Source organism: Pinus tabuliformis, chromosome 1_2, assembly GCF_031772625.1.
Source record: "Pinus tabuliformis cultivar Carrire ecotype Pingquan chromosome 1_2, CPIR1, whole genome shotgun sequence".
Lineage (NCBI taxonomy): Eukaryota > Viridiplantae > Streptophyta > Pinopsida > Pinales > Pinaceae > Pinus > Pinus tabuliformis.
In genome coordinates, this window is record NC_142298.1 from 871,912,159 (window position 1) to 871,933,256 (window position 21,098).

Here is a 21,098-nt window from a genome sequence, read left to right on the forward strand (position 1 = left end):
ATATTAGCCAAACAGTTTATTTAGCCATTTTGGAGAATTAGATAAATATTTGATTTTGAATTAGCAATAACTTCACTTTCTAGACTACGATTTAGACATTGTTTTATATATTTTTAACTATGCTACAATTTTGAGGAGAATTTATATATATGTAGTTATTTATTTTAATTTCTTCCTAATTTTTAAATAAAAAATTCTTAAAAACCAAGGAAGAAAACAAAATTCTTCCCTAGTGAAGTCACCAATTATGTTGTAGAGAATTCTTCCTATAAACAAGAAGAATCTCTCTATAGTCTAATAAGATTGGAGATAGATAGGATGGAAATCCACTAAATATTTCACTACTAGATATGTTATTATTAATACTTAACCACGCCTAAGGAGAGAGACTATAATGTGCACCTTAATTCATATGGTTTCCCATTCATGATCCAATTGATGCAACTTTAGAGATCCAAGCTCTATCTCCCATTACCTGCTTACCTACACAAAATAAAGGAAACACATAGTTTCAAAATAATTTGGGCATTAGGAATGCCAACGACTTAGAGATCTAACATGATCTAGTCAAAGAAAGATCATATCTACCAAATGCTTGCATGTAAAACTAAATTACACGAGATAAGGGGGGAACCATTTTGATCTATATTATAAATAAGAGAATAACATTACAACAACCATATTATACCTTGAGTATTGGTTGAATATCCTCCTTTCTCATTTCCCCTTAAGAGACATTTCTTAATGTTTGAATCTATTCCACTGGCATTCCCACTCTCAAATTCTAGGTCCCCATATCCTTCAATTTTGTCTCCTTTTGTAGGAATTTAGAAGATCTTGGATATAAGTTTGATAGCATTTGAAATAGGTGGATACAATTCATGGATATAATTTATTACATGTGAACCAAGCAATTGCAATTCATAGATGGGCTTGATGGTATGTAAGCTAAGCAATTATAAGTCACACACAACTAGTTATGAACTTTCTTCTCAGTTATGAAATTGTGACAAAATAACTACTTCATATAAAATAATATGATAAATCATTGAATTATGTAATTTTAGCCTCATAATATCTAATAACTTCCTTGTAATACCTATTGTGGAAAATGCAAGTATAAAATTATAATCTCTTCCATTTCTTGCTATTTTATCATCATTTCTCTCCTCTTCTTCCTTGTCATCAAAATTTGTCACCTTTCTCACTCGCCTTTAGGATCCCTGACTATATGTCCCCAAATATTCCTCTTATCTCCATTTACCTCTCCTGTAAACTTCCTTGAATTATTTCTCTTTAAAGGACTTTATTCTGCCTCTCTAATACTGTCTCACATGAACTCCTCAATGCTCCATTCCTACATTATCCTCGCAATGCTTCCACCTAACACTCCTCTTCTAGTGCTCTCTTCTTACTTAGCTCTCACACTTCTAAGCCTCGTCAAGGTAGTGCCTTGCCCCCTTGGATTCACTCTATTTATTCTTCCTCTCTTTATCTTTTCCCTCTTCCCCTCCATAATCAAATCCCTAATTTTGTTTCTTATCATAGATCTCTCTTCCCTTCTATGGATCTACTCTTATGGATCCTTCCTTTTGGCTTCTTTCTAATCCTAACTCATCTCTTCCCCTTGGCCTTCGTACTCCCATTTATGCAGAGATTCAATCTTCCATTTTGTTAATTTCCATCTTCATTAAACCTTTCTCCACAACCAACATTTTAATCCACAATGGAATTTTTGCCAAGAGCCTTCCTCAAGAACTAGTGTCAAATTTTTATTCAACAATACTAAGAGATTCACTCCACTCCATTGTAAAATCAATAAGATAACTCTATTTTACTCACTCAAACTAGAATTTGATGGCCTAAGTCCACTTGTTATTAAGTTTCTTTAGATTTTCAACCTTTTCGTGCCACCAAACCACCAATTCTTAAACCCCTCCCAACAAGTCAATGTCTTCCTATCGCATTAACCACTCCTAGAGAGAACAAAGGAACTCTACAAAGAAAATTTCATCAAGATTAGTGTAAACATACCATTTACTTCCATTTCTCAAGGTTAAATCTTAATTTCCTTGTCTCTTATTAGGAAACTTCATGTTTTTTCATTGCAAAGGTGTCCTATATCTCCTCTCGTGAAGTCTTCTATCTCATCTCCTCATTCTCAACAATGATCACGAGCATCTAAGACACTTATAGGAATTGTAGGTCTTTAAATTTGGGTCTTGTGTAGAGGGTGACATATTCTATTGTACCACAAGAGATTTATATTTTAACCAAACTTATAAAGATTCATTAAATATGTAGGAAAGAATATGGTAAAATTTTAAATTAAACATCCATTAAAACACACAAGACTCATATAAGCCACTAATTCAAAGATATTTCATTCTTTCATCTCCAAAATATGATATTTACATGAGAGGCTCGAGAGACATTCACCATTACAAACCATAAGTGCTCTACATAGTCAACTGAGAGGCTCTAGACCCTTCTTCTCATGATGAGGGCTTCACCTTATTGACTAATAAGTTACCACATTCATTCATAAAGATGGTTCTTTAAATTGTCAAAAATAGAGTCAACATATAGTAGGTATTGATCGGAAGGGGGCGTTATAGGTATTAGGGGGATATGGAAAGCGATATTTGGTAAAAATAAGGATATTTATTAAAAATAGTTGTTTTTATTAGAAATATGTATTGGGGGTGGGGGAGGGGCGGGCATTCAACAAAGGGATTTCAAGAGGTTTTTATCAATATCTACTAAGGTTAGGGGAATTATTTAATATCCTATGAATGTGGGTGCTATGACATAGGTTTATTGAGTGGAGACCCCATGCTTCACACCTACTTCTCTCCTCTCTCATTCTATTCAAAAATTTTATAGAGAGTAACAAAAGGTTACATAGCCTTACCTTTACATCATTTTTATAGGTTCCCCCTTATGGGGACCACACTACCCGCTCCCAAAATCATTTATAAAATGGTACAAGGTAATATCTTGTTACAAATTTTTCTTAGACACCTTTGGATACCTCCTTCAAATACTCATGCACATCATTGTCTTGGGCATGCAGTGTCTCCTACATCACATCTTTGTTCCTTAGCACATTGTATTTGATACTTGGTGTTGTCCATTTATGATAGTTCAACATTCTTTGACTTGCCAAAATTTGGATTTGCCCAAACTTTGGCCATCTACTGGTATGGAAACAACAACACCAAAATTGTGATCCAAATTTTATGGCCCCTAGAAGGTCCTAAAATTTATTGCGCTAGTGGCCTATAAATTAGAACTTTCCAATCACTTTAAAATTCATTCGATCTTTCATTATCCTACTTAATGAAAGTGGTTGGATCTAATTGTTGTGTTCAAACTAGTCTTCCCGAATTGGACGAAGAAAGTTCCATTTGGTTACACCATGAATTGATCTAGGTGGATATTGGTGACCACCCGCCAAGTCCACTTGGACGCCCACCATTGTTTCTTTCAGCTTTTCAATCTCCTTAATTGTAGCACAATTGACTATTTTTAGCAGTTTTCGGGTCCTGAACTTCCGGAGCCGTTTTGAGGCCCTAAATGACGTTTTTTGGGAAACCTGGGAGCAACATGGGTCCATGGACTGATGTTTCTCTTCCCAAAGTTTTAGTTCTCTGATAGATCTTTATAATGAGATATTTTGCACGTCAAACGGGGATCGTATGCCAAAGTTATGACCCCGGGAAGTTCACGTACCAATTTACCCAAATGGGGCCCACAATTTGGCGTTTCATCTTCTAGGGTTAGGTTTTTGGATGTTTAGGGTTTTCCATTGTTTCTCAACAATAAATAGGCCTTCGAGCCTCATTGTAACACAGTTCAGAGGCATGTATCCACCACATCTCTTCTTAGAGATAAGCTACCATCGCCCTAGCTGGTTTATTTCCATTTCTGTTTGTAAGCATATTTCAGTATTTTACATTAATGACATGAAGTATTATTTCCACTACATCTTTGTGTTTATGGTTATCTCTATAATTTTTTTGCGTTCTTGTTTAAATCCGGATCAGTAGTATTAGAGCGGTCTACTTTTTTCTTTGTTTTTCTTTGCATGTCCCCATTGAGGTCGAGATATAAGGAGTTAGGGATTGAACTAGTCGAACCTTTGCAAGACCAGCCTCGCAAATCTCGACGACCTCCCATGGCGGATGAAAATAAAGACGAGGGGGCAGGAGATCCTAGCAAAATCTTGCTCAAAGAAGCCTTCGAGTGAAAAAAGAATGCGATGATGGACAACTTTTCCCATATCCTTCTGCGGCTACCTAGGGGTGACGCATTGGCTTCCAACAACTACTGTGGAAATGCCACACCATTTAAGGTAAAAGTTAATTTTGAAATCCCCATATTCGAGGGTCAGATAGACGCAGATGTCGTTGATAAATGGTTAAATCTGCTAAAGGGCTATTTTTCTGTTCATGATTTTTCCAGTTAGGAAAACATTATTTTCGCTCTTCTCAAAGCAGCCCCCCATGTCAAGGACTGGTGGGAAACCTACTGCGAGCAGAAGGATGAAAGTACAAGCTCACTATTTTCAGCCACACCCACTTGGGATTCATTCCGGGATGCCATCAAGGAGCAGTACTATCCTGTCAGAAGTTATGAGGATCAATACAGAAAGTGGACCACCTTGTGACAGGGAAGGGACCAAGACGTGCTAGAGTTTACCAATATTTTCCATACCCTTCGCACAAAGTTGGGTATCAAGGATTTGGAGCAGCATTTGGTACTAAAATATCGCGGCTACCTGCACAAGTACATCCAGGAAGAAATAGAATTCCTGAACATCTCCTCGCCCAGCATGGCATACTGATATGCCGTCAAGGTCGAGCAAAAGTTTAAACAGAAGAAGTGAGACTTTGGATCTGTGAATCTGAAGCAAGGGAAAGGTGCCCCCAAATCGTAGAACAAAGGACAAAGCCAAGGCAGGGCGGCCCAAGACAACTGCCAAAGCTGCAAGCAAAGAACATTGCCGCGAAGCTAAAAAAGGACATGGGAAAGTGGTGTGAGTTCCATAAGAGCTCCACTCACAACACAAGTGAGTGTCGAGCCAAGCAGTCACTAGTGGTCGAGCTAAAGGTTCAGAATCAGATGCATGTTCCGATTCTGAGACAAAACCCAACAAGGGGAATGCCAAAGGGAAGCATATTATCAATGCGGAGCCCAATGCCATCGTTGCCACCACAAAGATCCAGAAGGAGGAACCCGAAGATCCAGAGGAGGAGGAGCATCTCTTCCACTCCCAGATGTGGGTAAAGGGATCCCCGCTACAGTTCATTGTGGACAGCGGGAGCCAAAAGAGCTTCATTTCGGCAGAGATCGTGAAGCGGCTAGGCTTAACGGCCACAGCACATCCACAACCGTACACCATTGGGTGACTTCACCAAGGACAGGATCTTCGTGTGAGCAAGCAGTGTCGCCTTCCATACAACATCAAGCCCTTCACGGATGAGGTATTGTGTGACATTGCTCCCCTTAAAGTTTGTGATGTATTATTAGGACAACCATACTTGTGGAAGCGACATGCTGTGTATGAATCAAGGCCCCATGCTGTTATTGTTACTTTGGGAAATAAGTTGTACAGGATAGTGGAGGTAGCACCGCCTACCGCCATCTCTTTGGTTACTGCAAAACAATGCAGTAATCTCATTTCCAAAACCGGGAAATTTGTTTTCCTGATGATACGCCCTCAAGGAAAGAAGAAGACAATGGCCACGACCTCCAGACAGGGCCCCTCCGCACGACAACTACAGATGGATGAGGTCATGGATGAGTACAAGGACATCTTCACCTCCCTCGCAGGGGTTCCTCTACACTGTCAAGTCAAGCACTCCATCGATCTGACCCCAGGTACGCCGCTGCCCAAGGGACCAATATATCGACACTCCGTTTAGGAGAACGATGAAATCAAGAGGCAGATTCAGGAGCTGCTGCAGAAAGGTCACATCAGTCTGAGTTCATCACCCTGTGGGAGCTCGATCGTGTTGGTACAGAAGAAGGATGGACTTGGAGACTCTATATTGACTATCAGGCACTGAACAAGATCACTGTCCGTAATGGGTACCTGATCCCATGGATTGATGACCTCCTGGACCAACTAAATGGGGAAAAATATTTCAGTAAGATTGATTTGAAGTTAGGATATCACCAGGTACCAATCGAACCCTCTGATGTGTGGAAGACTACCTTTAAAACCAAGGAGGGCCTTTTCGAATGGTTGGTTATGCCTTTTGAATTGACGATTGCTCCTACAACCTTCATGAGGCTAAGGGATGACATCTTGCGGCCATTCACCAACTCATTTGTAGTGGTATACTTGGATGACATCCTGATCTTCAGTTAGAGTTGGGAAGAGCACCTCCACCACATCCGACAGGTTCTCCAAACACTATGGCAACATAAGTTATGTGCCAATTTGGAGAAATGCACTTTTGGCATGACCCAGGTTCAGTGTTTGGGATACATTATTGATGAATAGGTGGCGCATGTGGATCCAACCAAGATCCAAGTCATTCAGGATTGGCCATCGCCAACCACTCTGATAGAGCTCCGCAAATTTCTAGGTCTTGCAAACTTCTACTGCAGGTTCGTGTTGGGATTTTCTCATATCACTTGGCCCTTGAGTTAAGTCACCAAGGGAGGAGCGAAAACAAAATTCTTCTGGTATGAATCTCTACAAAAGGCATTCACAAAGTTAAAAGATTGCCTTTGCTTGGCACCAGTGCTCGCATTACCAGACTTGCATCAACCATTTGAGGTCGAGACAGATGCCTCTGACTATGCTATTGGGGCAGTCCTTACTCAAAACAGGCATCTAGTAGCATATCACAGTGAGACACTTTCAAACACAGATCAGAGGTATCCCACTTATGACAAAGAGATGTATTCCATTGTGCAGGCCTGTTGACAATGGAAGCATTACATTTTGGGGAAGGAAACGGTCATCCACACAGACCACTGACCCCTGCAGCTCATACAGACCCAAGGGAAATTGCAGAATGATCGCCATCAGAAGTGGTCCACATATCTGCAACAGTTCCATTTGAATATCAAGCATAAGAAGGGCAACACCAACAATGTTGCAGATTGCCTCAGTCAACCACCGATCATGGCGTTAACCACCGTGCTCAACTCTTATGGGCACGAGACTTTTGATTGCCCACTTCTCTACAAAAGCGACCCAGAATTCGGCCTCACATACCAGACACTCTTGGAGGATCAGCATGTTCCAGATTTTCACCTCCAGGATTCCCTATTATGCCACCTGGGTCACCTTTGTGTTCCTTCAAGCGAGCGTGCCAAGATGATTTGGGAAGCACACTATAGTCGGGTTTTTGGGCATTTCGGGGTCGAGAAAATGGTGGCAATACTGCAGAAGTATTTCTATTGGCCGAATTTTTGACTGGATGTCAGGAAGTACATCAGATCATGCACCGCCTGTGCCGTTGCCAAACCAATCATCAAGAAGCAAGGCCTCTATACCCTACTGCCCACCCCTAGTCGACCTTGGGAATCCATCTCTATGGATTACATGTCAGGCCTTCCTTCCACTAAGCATGGAAACGACTATGTTTTTGTGGTCATCGATAGGTTCTCGAAGATGGCCATTATGGCGGCCTGCAAGAAGAATATCACAGCAGAAGCCACTGCTAAACTCTTCTTTGAACAAGTGTGGGTACACTTTGGGATCCCATAGTCTATCATCTCAGATCAGGACAGCAGGTTCCTCAGTACATTTTGGTCCAGTCTCTAGTTGATGCTGGACACCAAACTCACTAAGTCCACAGCCTTCCATCCTCAAACTGATGGCCAGACAGAGGTTGTCAACAAGATGATCATACACTTTCTGCTCATGTACAACTCAAAGCATCCACGCACATGGGACAAGAGCCTCCCCTATGTTCAGCACAGCTACAACCGGGCTCTCCACAGCTTGACTGGCCACAACGCTTTTCAGGTGGGCTTCAGATTCCAGCCACTATGTCCCATTGATGTGGCCATGCCATTTGCAGCTACTCACACAGATTCAGCTCATGTTCAGTCCGAAACAGATAAGGAAAACAACTTCATTGAGTGCATCCAACATATTCGCCAGCAAGTCCATGACATTTTGGAGAAATCAAATTCCAAGTACAAGCAACAACATGATCAACATTGGGTGCCAAACAAGTTTCAGGTGGGCGACAAAGTCTGGTTGCATTTGCAGAAGGAATGCCTTACCAGATCCTATCAGAAACTCAGACCACTCCGATATGGTCCTTACACCATTACCAAGGTTGTAAGAGACAATGCATTTGAGCTCAGCATTCCCCATTCCTTGGCCTGCACCCAGTGTTCAATGTGGACTACCTTCAGCCATACTTTCCACCATTACTAGACACATCCAACATTGCGGAACAACTCACACCCATAGAGCTAAATCCAGATTGCATGAAACAAGTTGCAACTGATCTGATCATGGACACACAGATCAAGCACACTTGCCAGTAGAATATCCAACTGTATCGAGTTGTCAAAGGAAGCCAACTCCTTCACCAGGGAAAGTGGCTCACTAGGGACCAAGTTCAGCAGAAGTTTCCTCATCTCATGGAGGAACTTAACGCAATGGGGACCATTGCTTCCTAAGGGGGGAGGAATGATCCAGGTGGATATTGGTGGCCACCTGCCAAGTCCACTTGGACCCCCACCATTGTTTCTTTCAGCTTTTCAGTCTCCTTAAATGTAGCACAATTTACTATTTTTAGCAGTTTTTTGGGTCCTGAACTTCCGGAGCAGTTTTGAGGCCCTAAACGATGTTTTTTAGGAAAACTGGGAGCAACATGGGTCCATGGATTGATATTTCTCTTCCCAAAATTGTAGTTCTCGGATAGATATTTCTTACGAGATATTGTGTGCATCAAACGAAGATCGTATGCCAAAGTTACGACCTTGGGAAGTTGATGTACCAATTTACCTAAACGGGGCCCACAATTTGGCGTTTCATCTTCTAGGGTTAGGTTTTTGGATGTTTAAGGTTTTCCATTGTTTCTCAACAATAAATAGGCCTTCGAACCTCATTGTAACACATTTCAGAGGCATGTAGCCGCCACATCTCTTCTCAGAGATAAGCTACCATCGCCCTGGCTGGTTTATTTCCATTTCTGTTTGTAAGAATATTTCAATATTTTACATTAATGAAATGAAGTATTATTTCTACTGCATCTCTGTGTTTATGGTTATCTCTGTAATTTGTTGCATTCCTATTTAAATCTTGGGGGGAAGCTCCCAAGATCTGAAAAATTGAAATGCCAAAAGAAAAAGAGTAGAATGCCCAATAAACAAAACCACAAAGAATTTTTTTATTAAAACAGATAATAACTGTAAGGACTACATTGTGGTGAACAATGTTTCCTTTTACAAAATGCGACTTGTTACTTATAGTATTTTTCAGTTACAATACCACGAGTCAATTCCATGTGTGAATGAATACCATGGGTGGTGTTATACTCCTATACCAATAGGTGTCATATTTCATGATTGACTTATTAAGCTCTGTAATATGTTCATCCCTTTCCTTGTTGCAAAGATTTCCATATTATCAAAAAAATGTAAAAATGTAAAGAGAGTATGCCCTAAAAGAAAAATCAAACGGTGAAAAAAATAAAATGATCAAAAAAGTGAAAGAAATGAACCCCAAATAAAGAAATACCAAGAAAATGTGTAAGTCCAAAATGCCACTACTTTTTCATTTTCTGTAAATAAAGCAGTGTGTGCAGCTTGTTAACTTTTGCCACAATTGATGAATGGCCAAACAGCTTAACCTTGGCTAGTTCAAGTTTAAATTTCCTATTTTATAGATAGAGAATAAAATATGACCAAACTGTTTAATCTTGGAAGATAAGTAGATAGGTAGAGAAGCAAAGGAGCTCGACAGTTTAATCTGAGCCCTTGGATGTAATAAGTGCAAACTTAGGTAGGCTCACTATGCAAAGGAAGAAAATTTGATGAGGGTTTGCCAGTCCAAGTGCACCCAAAGAAAGAAGAAAAAATGTTAGGCGAAGTAGGCAGGGTAGGTAGATTGGTGTTGCAGAATGATACTTGTGATGGATTTTGTCTCTAAATATGTCAATCTTTATCTCTGTCACAAGTGCATGGCGAACATTATATTTGACGCTGCTCAAGCAAGACAAGATTCAATAACTAATTTCCCTTCATGTTTTTCCCTAAATTATCTACTAATTTACCCCCTGAAATATTAAGAATCTGTTCTTAATATCCTTCATAGACCATTCATTTCATTTTCATAAACTAATTTTCCCTACTTTACTTGAGAAAATAGATAAACTCGCATAAAAAACCCTTTTTTTTCATCCTAAGCCTAAGTTTATCACTTAGCGCTTTCATTTACATTTTTTTAATATTAACTCTTCACACTATTATATAATTCCCATACACTTATTCCCATCCCGTGCTATGTAAATATATAACAAAAACCCCGCATTATTAATATTCCCACCCCCAGTTGAAATATAACCATAAACGTTTGTCAGGGATTAACGAGTTTAATTGAAACTTGTTAATAACCTTTCCCGCCGCGCCATCATGGGGTTAATTAACCACCCAGGTTAATTAATAACCAAACCACCCCGAACCAATGAAATCAACCCCGAAATGATTAAAACAGTATTTATTTGTTTTCGGGCCCCCACATTAACTCACCACCATCTCTGAAGTGTGCCCGCCGTCCGATCAACCCCCGCACATCCAACGGTCGATGATCATTTCGCAACCCACCTTTTGACCGCCTTTTAACATGCGATCAGCCAGCAGTTTTCCGCCCGTACCAAAGACACGTGTCGCGCTCTCAGCCTGATCGCTCACCCTCCGTCCAAAACCGCCCAGCCCCAAAAGCGGTGTAGGGCAAAACCGCTTACCACTAGCCTCTTGCTGATGTCACCTGCCCCATACCTCTGCTGCCGTCACCCTTTTTCTTACGTCATCCGCCCTTCTGCTATCATCACTTGCCACGTCACCCGCCACATCATCTGCCCCCGTACTCCCGCTGACGTCATCCGTACTGCTTATGTCATCTGCCCAATCAACTCTAAAATTCCCGCTAAAACTTCATTTTCGTCAAATAAAAAGGATAAAATATCATTTTTGCTGTAATTTCGCTGCAAACTGTTCTCCGAGCATAAACAACGACTGAGGTCGCATTTTCAGCTTTCCAACCAGAAGGGCTACATCGACGAGCTTGCGGCCATTCACGCTACAACAGGCAATTTTCCTCTGTAAACACAGGTACCTTTTTCAGCTATCTTCAAACAATCGGCTATTAGTGCATCACTTCCCAGGACTTCTCAGAAATCTCCACAGGAAATTTGCATACCAGCCACAAAAAGTCTAAAGGAAAGGAATTAGAAGGCGCAGAACAACCTTAACATCCCACCAACAGGTGTTTGTCCATAGCTGTGTTGTTACCCTTGGAAAAAGGGAAATTCTGGGCTAAATATCAGACGAAGATGAACTGAGATCAACATCAGCATTAAAGAAGATCATAGCAGAATTAAAGAGCATCAAAACAAGTCAAAGAGTATCAGTTTAGCATTAAAGTGTATCATATCAGCATTAAAGAAGATGTCAGAGCATAATTAAAGGCAGAAGATCAGAATTAAAGAGTGCAGTTAAGACAGGCAGTCAGCGCAGAGTTACTATAGGACAGCTGCAAGCCGAACCCTAAAGGCCTGCCTCCAGCACTACATCAATTAGTTGTTGCTATTCTACTTGTAAACTATTTTAGGTTAAACCTAGATATTATCTCACAGCTGTTATGAGATATAGGTTGTACATACTTTGTCTTATAAATACCCCCTCCATTAGAGTATTGGGGTGGGGTGTGTATTTCCTAGGCTGTGCTGTAATACTGGTTTTTGGAATAAAGAGTTGTTTGGAACCAACTATTATTTGGCCTACTAGATGAAGAATTGAAGCAGAGGACTTGTCACAGAATTCTTGAATCAACCGCCGGATCAATAAGTCCTCTATATCTTGTGTTTTAAAGTTTTCTTGTTTACTATATCATCTGTGTTTCATAATCTGAATGATAAAAAAAAAAGGTTTTTTTTAGCATATGCTTGATTGCACTCTGTATTCAGTCTTTATTGTTCTCTGTGTTTTCTTCAGAATTAGAATAAGCAGTAAAATCTTAATTGCTCCTGTTTCTTGATTCTCTCATGTTGATTATTTGCTAAAGAATTCTTAACTGCTCTTTGTCAGTAATCATTCATTTTCTCTCTTTCAATAGGTTGAAGGATTCTTAACTGCCCTTTCACCCAAGTTGAGCCCATTCCATCTGTTTCAACTCTTTATTTGTTCCCTGTTTGACTTCCTTGCTCTGTGAAGCCATCCTCTGTTAAGAAACCAAATCCAGAATCCATCTTCTTTGACTCCATCATGCCCAATGCACTGAACTATTCTGTCTTACCTCTCTGTTCTATCAAATCTCACCACCCAAATTCAAAACAAAACCCTTGAACTTCATAACTAGCCTAATACCTTTAAGAAACAAACCTAAATCATAAAGAGAGAGCCCTCTCTGGATACAGATTGGCTAGATTTTGTATCTAAAAGATTGGTTTGTGGTTACCTCAGCATCCTTCCCTTTCTTACAACTTTGGGGAAAACCTGAGTGATAACATCATTGGCGACTCGGCTGGGGACCTGAATAATTGTTTGTTATTTACTGCATAAACTATAAATGAAGCCTGAAGTTAGCCATGTAGCCTTTGAAATGCTCTTGCTTTGCAATTGCAGAAGTAAATGAATGTTGCTTCAATCTATCTCCGGTCTAGCTTATGGATTGGACAGTTGGTTTCAAATACTTGATCAGTTCCTCTTTTCAAAAAATCTTTTAGGAAAGTTCAAAACTCCCACATCTAAAACCTCCTAGAAGAGTCTATTAAAGTTGTATTATCAAATCTATTTCAAGAAAAAACCAAAAACACACCGAGAAACTGGCCTCAGAAAAAATTCGTTACACCAGATCAAATCCTGATCCTAATCCCCCACCTGTGTTTGAAAATCCTAATCTGATTCCTAGGATTCTTAGAAGTCAAGAGAGCCAAGGAAATTTTGCTAGTTCACACCTTGACAAACATTTGCAGAACTCCATTCAATCTGATCTTACCTCTGAAAGAACACCAAACCCTTTTGTGATTACTACAGCCTCTCCAAGTTCACCATCAGCGCCTCAAACTACCCTTTCCACTCCTCCATCTACAACACACATTCCCATTGTTATCCCTACTCCTCTACTTGTCACATCTATTTCTACAACCATGGCAAACCGATATACTCCCCTAAACTTACTTGCCAATCCAGGGGCTCTCCCCCAAGACTATCAAAGTAAAATTCCTTCTTTTGAAGGTACTAGCACTTACATAGCTCAACAACATACGAATAAAATGACCAACTATTTTGAAAGTTATGAGATTGATGATGATGATGTTAGAATGAAAGTATTTGTACAAAGTTTAACTAGTGATGTTAGAACCTGGTTTAGAGCCCTTCCTGCAAACAGTGTCAATGACCCACAAGCTCTTTATCAGACCTTCTTGAATAGATGGGAAAAGAAGAAAGATCCTCTCCACACTTTATCAGAGTATGAAAACCTAAGAAGAGGCACACAAGAAACTATCCAAGATTATTGTACCAGATTCAATAATGTCTACAATGCTATTCCTCAAAATCTCAGACCCCCTCCAGATTTGACTTTGATTAAATTCCCAGATGCATTTGATTCTGATATGGCATACCAACTTAGGGAAAGAACTCCTCGAAACTTAGAAGAGATGCAGAGTATAGCTGTCAGTGTTGAGGCCAATCTGATATCTAAACGATCTAGAGCCAAAGCTGAAAGGAGGACACCTTTCAAAGAAGAACCTTCTACCTTTGAACAGAAATTAGATGCTATTATTAAAGGAATGGATAGACTTGGAGAAAGAGTAGAAACAATCGAGAGAAAATCCCCGTGGGATGGCCAACCAAGAAATACTGGGAGAAATCCAAATTTCAGGAAGAACCAAAATCCTAACATTGGAAAGACAGGGCCTGACCAAAATGCTAGGCCCCCATTTCAAGAAAATGATGTTGAAGCCTCAACTTCTCATGAACCAACAGAAGACACTCAAATTAATCTGATGGGACTCAACAATGAACAACAAGTTTTCTTGACCTAAGAGGATCAAGAAGCTCAAAATCTTAAACAATTCCAAACTCAGTCAGGTGAATCATTTGAATTTAGGGAGGGATATGATACAGCCATCTATGAAGTCCACAAACAATACAATCTGAGGAGCAGAAGAATAGATGTTCCTGAAAACAATAAACAGAAAGATACCAAACAACCTAACAAAGATAAGATCAGTACCCCCCCTGTACATATTCTTTCTAAAACAGATCCTAACCCGAATAACCCAATTGTTGAAGACATATCAGACAATCAGCCACCTAATAGACAACCTTCCACTGCTATTCCTTCTAAAGGAAGAGTAGGAGAGCCTCTAGAACTTGAAGAGGAGAGAAACGCAGAAAATTCTGCTGTCCAAAATACAAGAACTTAGACCGAAAAACCTTTCAATCTTCAGACAGAAGTAGGCAAACTAAAGATAGCTGTTCCATTATCAGAATTAGCCAAACATGATGTCTACAGAAGTCAAATCAGTAGATCACTCAAAATTTCTGTGAACAAGATTCAGTTAATGTTTTTGATGACCAACCTGAATTGATATTTGGCTGTGGAGTAAATGGAAAAACAGTAGAGGGAGAAGTTCCTTATTTCTATGTGGGTTTAAACATACATGATAAAATATTTCATAATGCCATGTTTGATTCAGGTGCTTCTCATAACTTAATGCTTAAATCTATAATGGAGAGTCTTGACCTTGACATCACCAGGGCATATAAGGACCTTTTCTCTTTTGATTCAAGTCAGGTCAAATGTTTAGGTTTAATCAAAGACTTATGTGTATCACTAGTCCAATATCCTGCCAAAACCATCTTAATGGACATAGTAGCAGCTGACATTCCACCAAAGTATAGCATGTTATTGTCTAGACCTTGGGGTGCAAAGCTTCAAGGATCTCTACAGTTAGACATGTCTTACGCTACTATTTCAGTGTTTGGTCAACCCAAGAGACTATACAGAAAAACCTTAATGAAGTATGTAGTAAGTAGCCAATAGAAACCTCAAAATTTCCCTATCTACTCAGTACATTCAAATATGGATTCTTTTATTCTTTACAACGCTGAAATTGATCCCCCACATGCAATAAAAGTTCTAGTAGATGAAACAGAAAAAATTGCAAATGAAAGGTCTAGGGTCTGAATCCAAGAAATTTCTGAAAGTCATGAAAAAACAGATAAACCAGAAGAAACTGAAAAACCAGATCTCCCTATTGAATAGATCCTTGAAACTCCAGATACTAATTATGAACATGAGATCCTTTGGTACTTAGAATTTGATGGTTCTGTGAACAAATTAGGAGCAGGAGTAGGAGTCTGGGTGCAAAACCTTGAAAACAATCATGCTGAAGGCCATGCCTACAAATTAAAATTTAGGTGCACTAATAATATGGCTGAATATGAAGCTCTGTTGCTAGGTCTTAAACTGGTCAAGAAATTGGGAGCAACTAGAGTGTCAGTCCTAGGAGATTCTGATTTAATCATTCAACAGATAAAAGGGAAGTTCTTAACAAATGATCCCAAATTGAGAGAGTACAGAGGAACAGCTCTAGATATCCTCAACACATTTCTAGAAACTCAGCTTGCCAAAATCCCGAGAAAACATAACTTGCAAGCTCATAGCCTAGCAATGTTTGCCAGCACCTATAAATTACCATTTGAACCAAATCATCAATTCACAGCTGAAATTAGCAACAGGCCAGCCATACTTGATAATGTGAAGAACTATCAAGTGTTTGACAATGATATTCAGATTAATAATTTTTTAAGCCTAGAAGAGGAATTTTCCAACACTAACATAGATGGAAATACAGTTAGTGAGTTTGATCCAACAAATCAGATAGAAACAGACATTTCAGCAGAAAATGCAACTCAAATGCTTAATCCAACAAAATTTACCAAAAAGGAAATACAAGATCTTAAAGAAACAGATGTTGATGAGATTATTGAATAAGAATCTGAAATTATCAATTTGAAAGACAATCATTTGCCCAAAGGATTAACTCCTTTGGAAGATCTCTTTAATTTCAACGACATTCCAAAGAAACCTCAGATGGAACCTCCAATAACAGACATTAAAGACTACAACATAGGAACTGAAGAGAATCCAAAAATGGTAAAATTATCCAAATCTTTGCCTCCTGATAAAAAACTTAAGTATGTTGAACTGATCATAGAATTCTAGGATGTTTTTGCCTGGAGCGATGAAGCCCTGAAGTCTTATGACACTTCTGTAATTCAACATACAATACCCCTCAAAGAAAATAAAAAACCATTCAAACAAAAGCTCAGAAGAATCAACCCTGTACTACTTCCTCTAATAGAAAAAGAAATCAAACGAATGCATGATGCAGGGATAATTGCTCCAATCCGATTTTTAGAGTGGGTATCTAATTTAGTGCCTACCAGGAAGAAAACAGGAGAAATCAAATTATGTGTTGGATTAAGAAATGTAAACAAGGTTTTTTTGAAGGACAATTACCCTTTACCTAAGATGGATCACATCTTACAAAGAGTAGTAGGTGCCTCTAGGATTTCAATTTTGGATGGGTTTTCAGGTTTTAATCAGATTCTGGTTCATCCTGATGACCAGGAAAAGACTGCATTTACAACACCATGGGGTACATTCAAATATGTTAAAATGACATTTGGACTTAAGGATGCAGGGGCAACCTTTCAGTGCGCAATGGACATAGCTTTTGCGAAAGAGCTTCACGATTTTATGGTTATATATCTAGATGACCTCACTGTGTTTTCTAGATCAGATCAACAACATTTAGATCATTTGAGACAAGTGTTTTTAAAATGCAGAAAGTATGGTATTTCATTAAATCCTAAAAAATATCTCCAAAGATGGCATCAAAATTGATCCTGCCAGAATAGAAGCTATTATGCAAATACCCCACCCCAGAAATGTCAAGAACTTCAAGCTTTCTTAGGGAAGATTAACTTTTTGAGAAGATTCATATCTAATTTGACTGAATTAATTAGATTGCTGAACAATATGTTAAAAATATATTCAAAGGTTAAATGGACAGTAGAAGCCAAACAAGCATTTGAATAAATTAAAATAGCTTTGACCAGAACACTAGTCCTTACAAGTCCAAGGTTCCACAGAGACTTCATAATTTTCTCATTTGCATCAGAACACACTATAACAGTTGTTTTATTGCAAAAAGATGATCAAGGATGTGAAAAACCCATAGCCTTTTTCAGTAAGGCACTTAGAGACGCACCTCTAAATTACAAAATCATGGAAAAACAGGCTTTTTCACTTGTGAAAGCTATTCAAAACTTCAGAGTCTATATATTGTACTCCCATGTAGTAGCTTATGTACCAAATGCTGTTGTCAAAGACATCCTGACTCAGGATGGAATTGAAGGCAAACGAGGTAAATGGATAGCTAAAATATTGGAGTATGATATTGAGATAAAGGCTACAAAGCTTATAAAAGGATAGGGATTGGCTAAACTCATGACTGAAACAAACTTTCAAGCCCTAGATATCAATGAAATGGATAATGAACATGAGATGGCGACTCCACAAATTAGCCAAGCCTTCTTAGAATCACCTTGGTACGCTGATATAATTCATGTATTATTAAACCTGCAGGCTCTTCCTGGGTTATCCAGAACAAAGAAAAGGTTTTTAAAGATGAAAGCTTCAAAATTTTGTGTTTTAGATGATGTTATTTTTTGGAAAAATCATGAAGGTATTCTATTGAATTGTTTAACAAAAGAAGAAGTTGACAAAATTCTCAAAGAATTTCATGTAGGGGATTGAGGTGGACACCTTTACTGGAAATCAACTGCAGACAAAATCCTAAGGGCTGGATTTTACTGGCCAACCTTGTTCACTGATGTAAAGAAGTTTGTCACTGCTTGCCACAAATGCCAAATTTCTGAAGGCAAAAGGAAAATGTTACCCTTACCATTGAGACCAATTTCCACTGAAAAACTCTTTCAACAATGGGGTTTGGACTTCATTGGAGAAATATACCCTTCCTCTTCTAGCCAACATAAATGGATCCTTACTGCCATAGACTATTTCACCAAATGGATAGAAGCCATTCCTTCTAGACGAGCCAATGATACAGTGATTATAGGATTATTAGAAACTAACATATTGTCTAGATTTGGCTGTCCTGAAAAGATCATAACCGATAGTGCTACTGCCTTCAAGTCCAAGAAAATGATAAATTTTTGCAACAAATACCATATCACTTTAGGCCATTCCACAGCCTATTACCCTCAAGGTAATGGTCTAGCTGAGTCCTCCAACAAAAGCCTGATTAATATTATTAAGAAATTGTTGGAAGAGAACAAGAAAAACTGGCACAAGAAACTTACAAATGCACTATGGGCAGACAGAATTACTACAAAGAGATCTATTGGGACTAGCCCTTATGAGTTAGTTTATGGCATGGAGGTTGTGTTTCCTTCATCTTTAGGCATTCCTGTAATGAAATTACTGCAAGAAGCTCAGATAGAACCAAATGACATTCAAAGGAGAATAAATTAGACCATCCATTTGTAGCAGACCAGAGAAGAAGTGCACCAAAGATCCCTAGTGTTACAAGAAAAACTCAAGAAAATACTTGATAAAAGGACCAAAGCAAAGTATTTTTATATTGGAGACAAAGTTCTAAGGTGAGATTCCAGGAGAGAAGACAAAGGAAAACATGGGAAGTTTGACTTCCTGTGGAAATGGCCATTTATCATCCAAGCATTGCAAGGGAAAAATACTTACTTTCTGAAGAGCCTGGATGGTACAGAAACAGAAGATGGACCAGTGAATGGTCGAATGCTGAAACATTACTTTGATCCAGTTTTTTGATGAATTTTGACTCTAACATGTACATACTATATCCTTGATGAATGTCACAGTTTGGACTGGATAGTAACTTGCTGCAGTTGAAACCCGAAGAGAAGGCCCTAAGCTTCACAAGTCTGGTGTCATACATACAATAAAGCGACCAGCAAAGGAAGATTTCAGAGCACAGTAAAAGTTATTCAGAAGGCTGTCTAACCTGCTGTTCTTGAATTTCCACCAGGGAAAGCCATCCCCAAGTGGAGCCACTGTTATACTCCTATACCAATAGGTGTCATATTTCATGATTGACTTATTGAGCTCTGTAATATGTTCATCCCTTTTCTTGTTGCAAAGGTTTCCATATTATCAAAAAAATAAAAAAATGTAAAGAGGGCATGCCCTAAAAGAAAAATCAAAGGATGAAAAAAATAAAATGGTCAAAAAGGTGAAAGAAATGAACCCCAAATAAAGAAAGATCAGGAAAGTGTGCAAGTCCAAAATTCCACTACTTTTTCATTTTCTGTAAATAAAGCAGTGTGTGCAGCTTGTTAACTTCTGCCACAATTGATGAATGGCCAAACAGCTTAACCTTGGCTAGTTCATGTTTGAATTTCCTATTTTAGAGATATAGAATAAAATCTAACCAAACTGTTTAATCTTGGCAGATAAGTAGATAGGTAGAGAAGCAAAGGAGCTCGACAGTTTAATCTAAGCCCTTGGATGTAATAAGTGTAGACTTAGATAGGCTCACTATGCAAAGAAAAGAAAAGTTGATGAGGGTTTGCCAGTCCAAATGCACCCAAAGAAAGAAGAAAAATGTTAGGCAAAGTAGGAAGGGTAGGTAAATTGGTGTTGCAGAATGATACTTGTGATGGATTTTGTCTCTAAATATGTCAATCATTATCTCTGTCACAAGTGCATGGCGAACATTATATTTGATGCTGCTCAAGCAAGACAAGATTCAATAACTAATTTCCCTTCATGTTTTTCCTTAAATCATTTACTAATTTCCCCCCCTGAAATATTAAGAGTCCATTCTTAATATCCTTCATAGACCATTCATTTCATTTTCATAGACTCATTTTCCCTACTTTACTTGAGAAAATACATAAACTCGCATAAAAACCCTTTTTTTTCATCCTAAGCCTAAGTTTATCACTTAGCTCTTTCATTTACATTTTTTTCATATTAACTCTTAACACTATTATATAATTCTCATACACTTATTCCCATCCCGTACTATGTAAATATATAATAAAAACCCCACATTATTAATATTCCCACTCCCGGTTCAAATATAACCATAAACATTTGTCAGGGATTAACAGGTTTAATTGAAACTTGTTAATAACCTTTCCCGCCGCGCCATCATGGGGTTAATTAACCACCTAGGTTAATTAATAACCAAACCACACCGAACCAATGAAATCAACCCCGAAACAATTAAAACAGTATTGATTGTTTTCGGGCCCGCACATTAACTCCCCGCCATCTTTGAAGCGCGTCCTCCATCCGATCAACCCCCGCACATCCAACAGTCGACGATCATTTCGCAACCCACATTTTGACCGCCTTTTCACGCGCGATCGGCTGACGGTTTTCCGCCCGTACCAAAGACACACGTCGCGCTCTCAACCTGATCGTTCGCCCTCCGTCCAAAACCGCCCAGCCCCAAAAGCGGTGCAGGGCAAAACCGCTTACCACTGTCCTCTTGCTGACGTCACCTGCCCCATACCTCCGCTGACGTGACCCTTTTGCTTATGTCATCCGCCCTTCTACTGTTGTCACCCGCCACGTCATCTGCCCCTGTACTCCCACTGACGTTATCCGTACTGCTTATGTCATCCGCCCAATCAACTCAAAAATTCCCGCCAAAACTTCATTTTCGTCAAATAAAAAGGATAAAATATCATTTTTGCTGTAGTTCCGCTGCAAACTGTGCTCCAAGCATAAACAACGACTGAGGTCGCATTTTCAGCTTTCCAACTAGAAGGGCTACATCGACAAGCTCACGGCCATTCACGCTGCA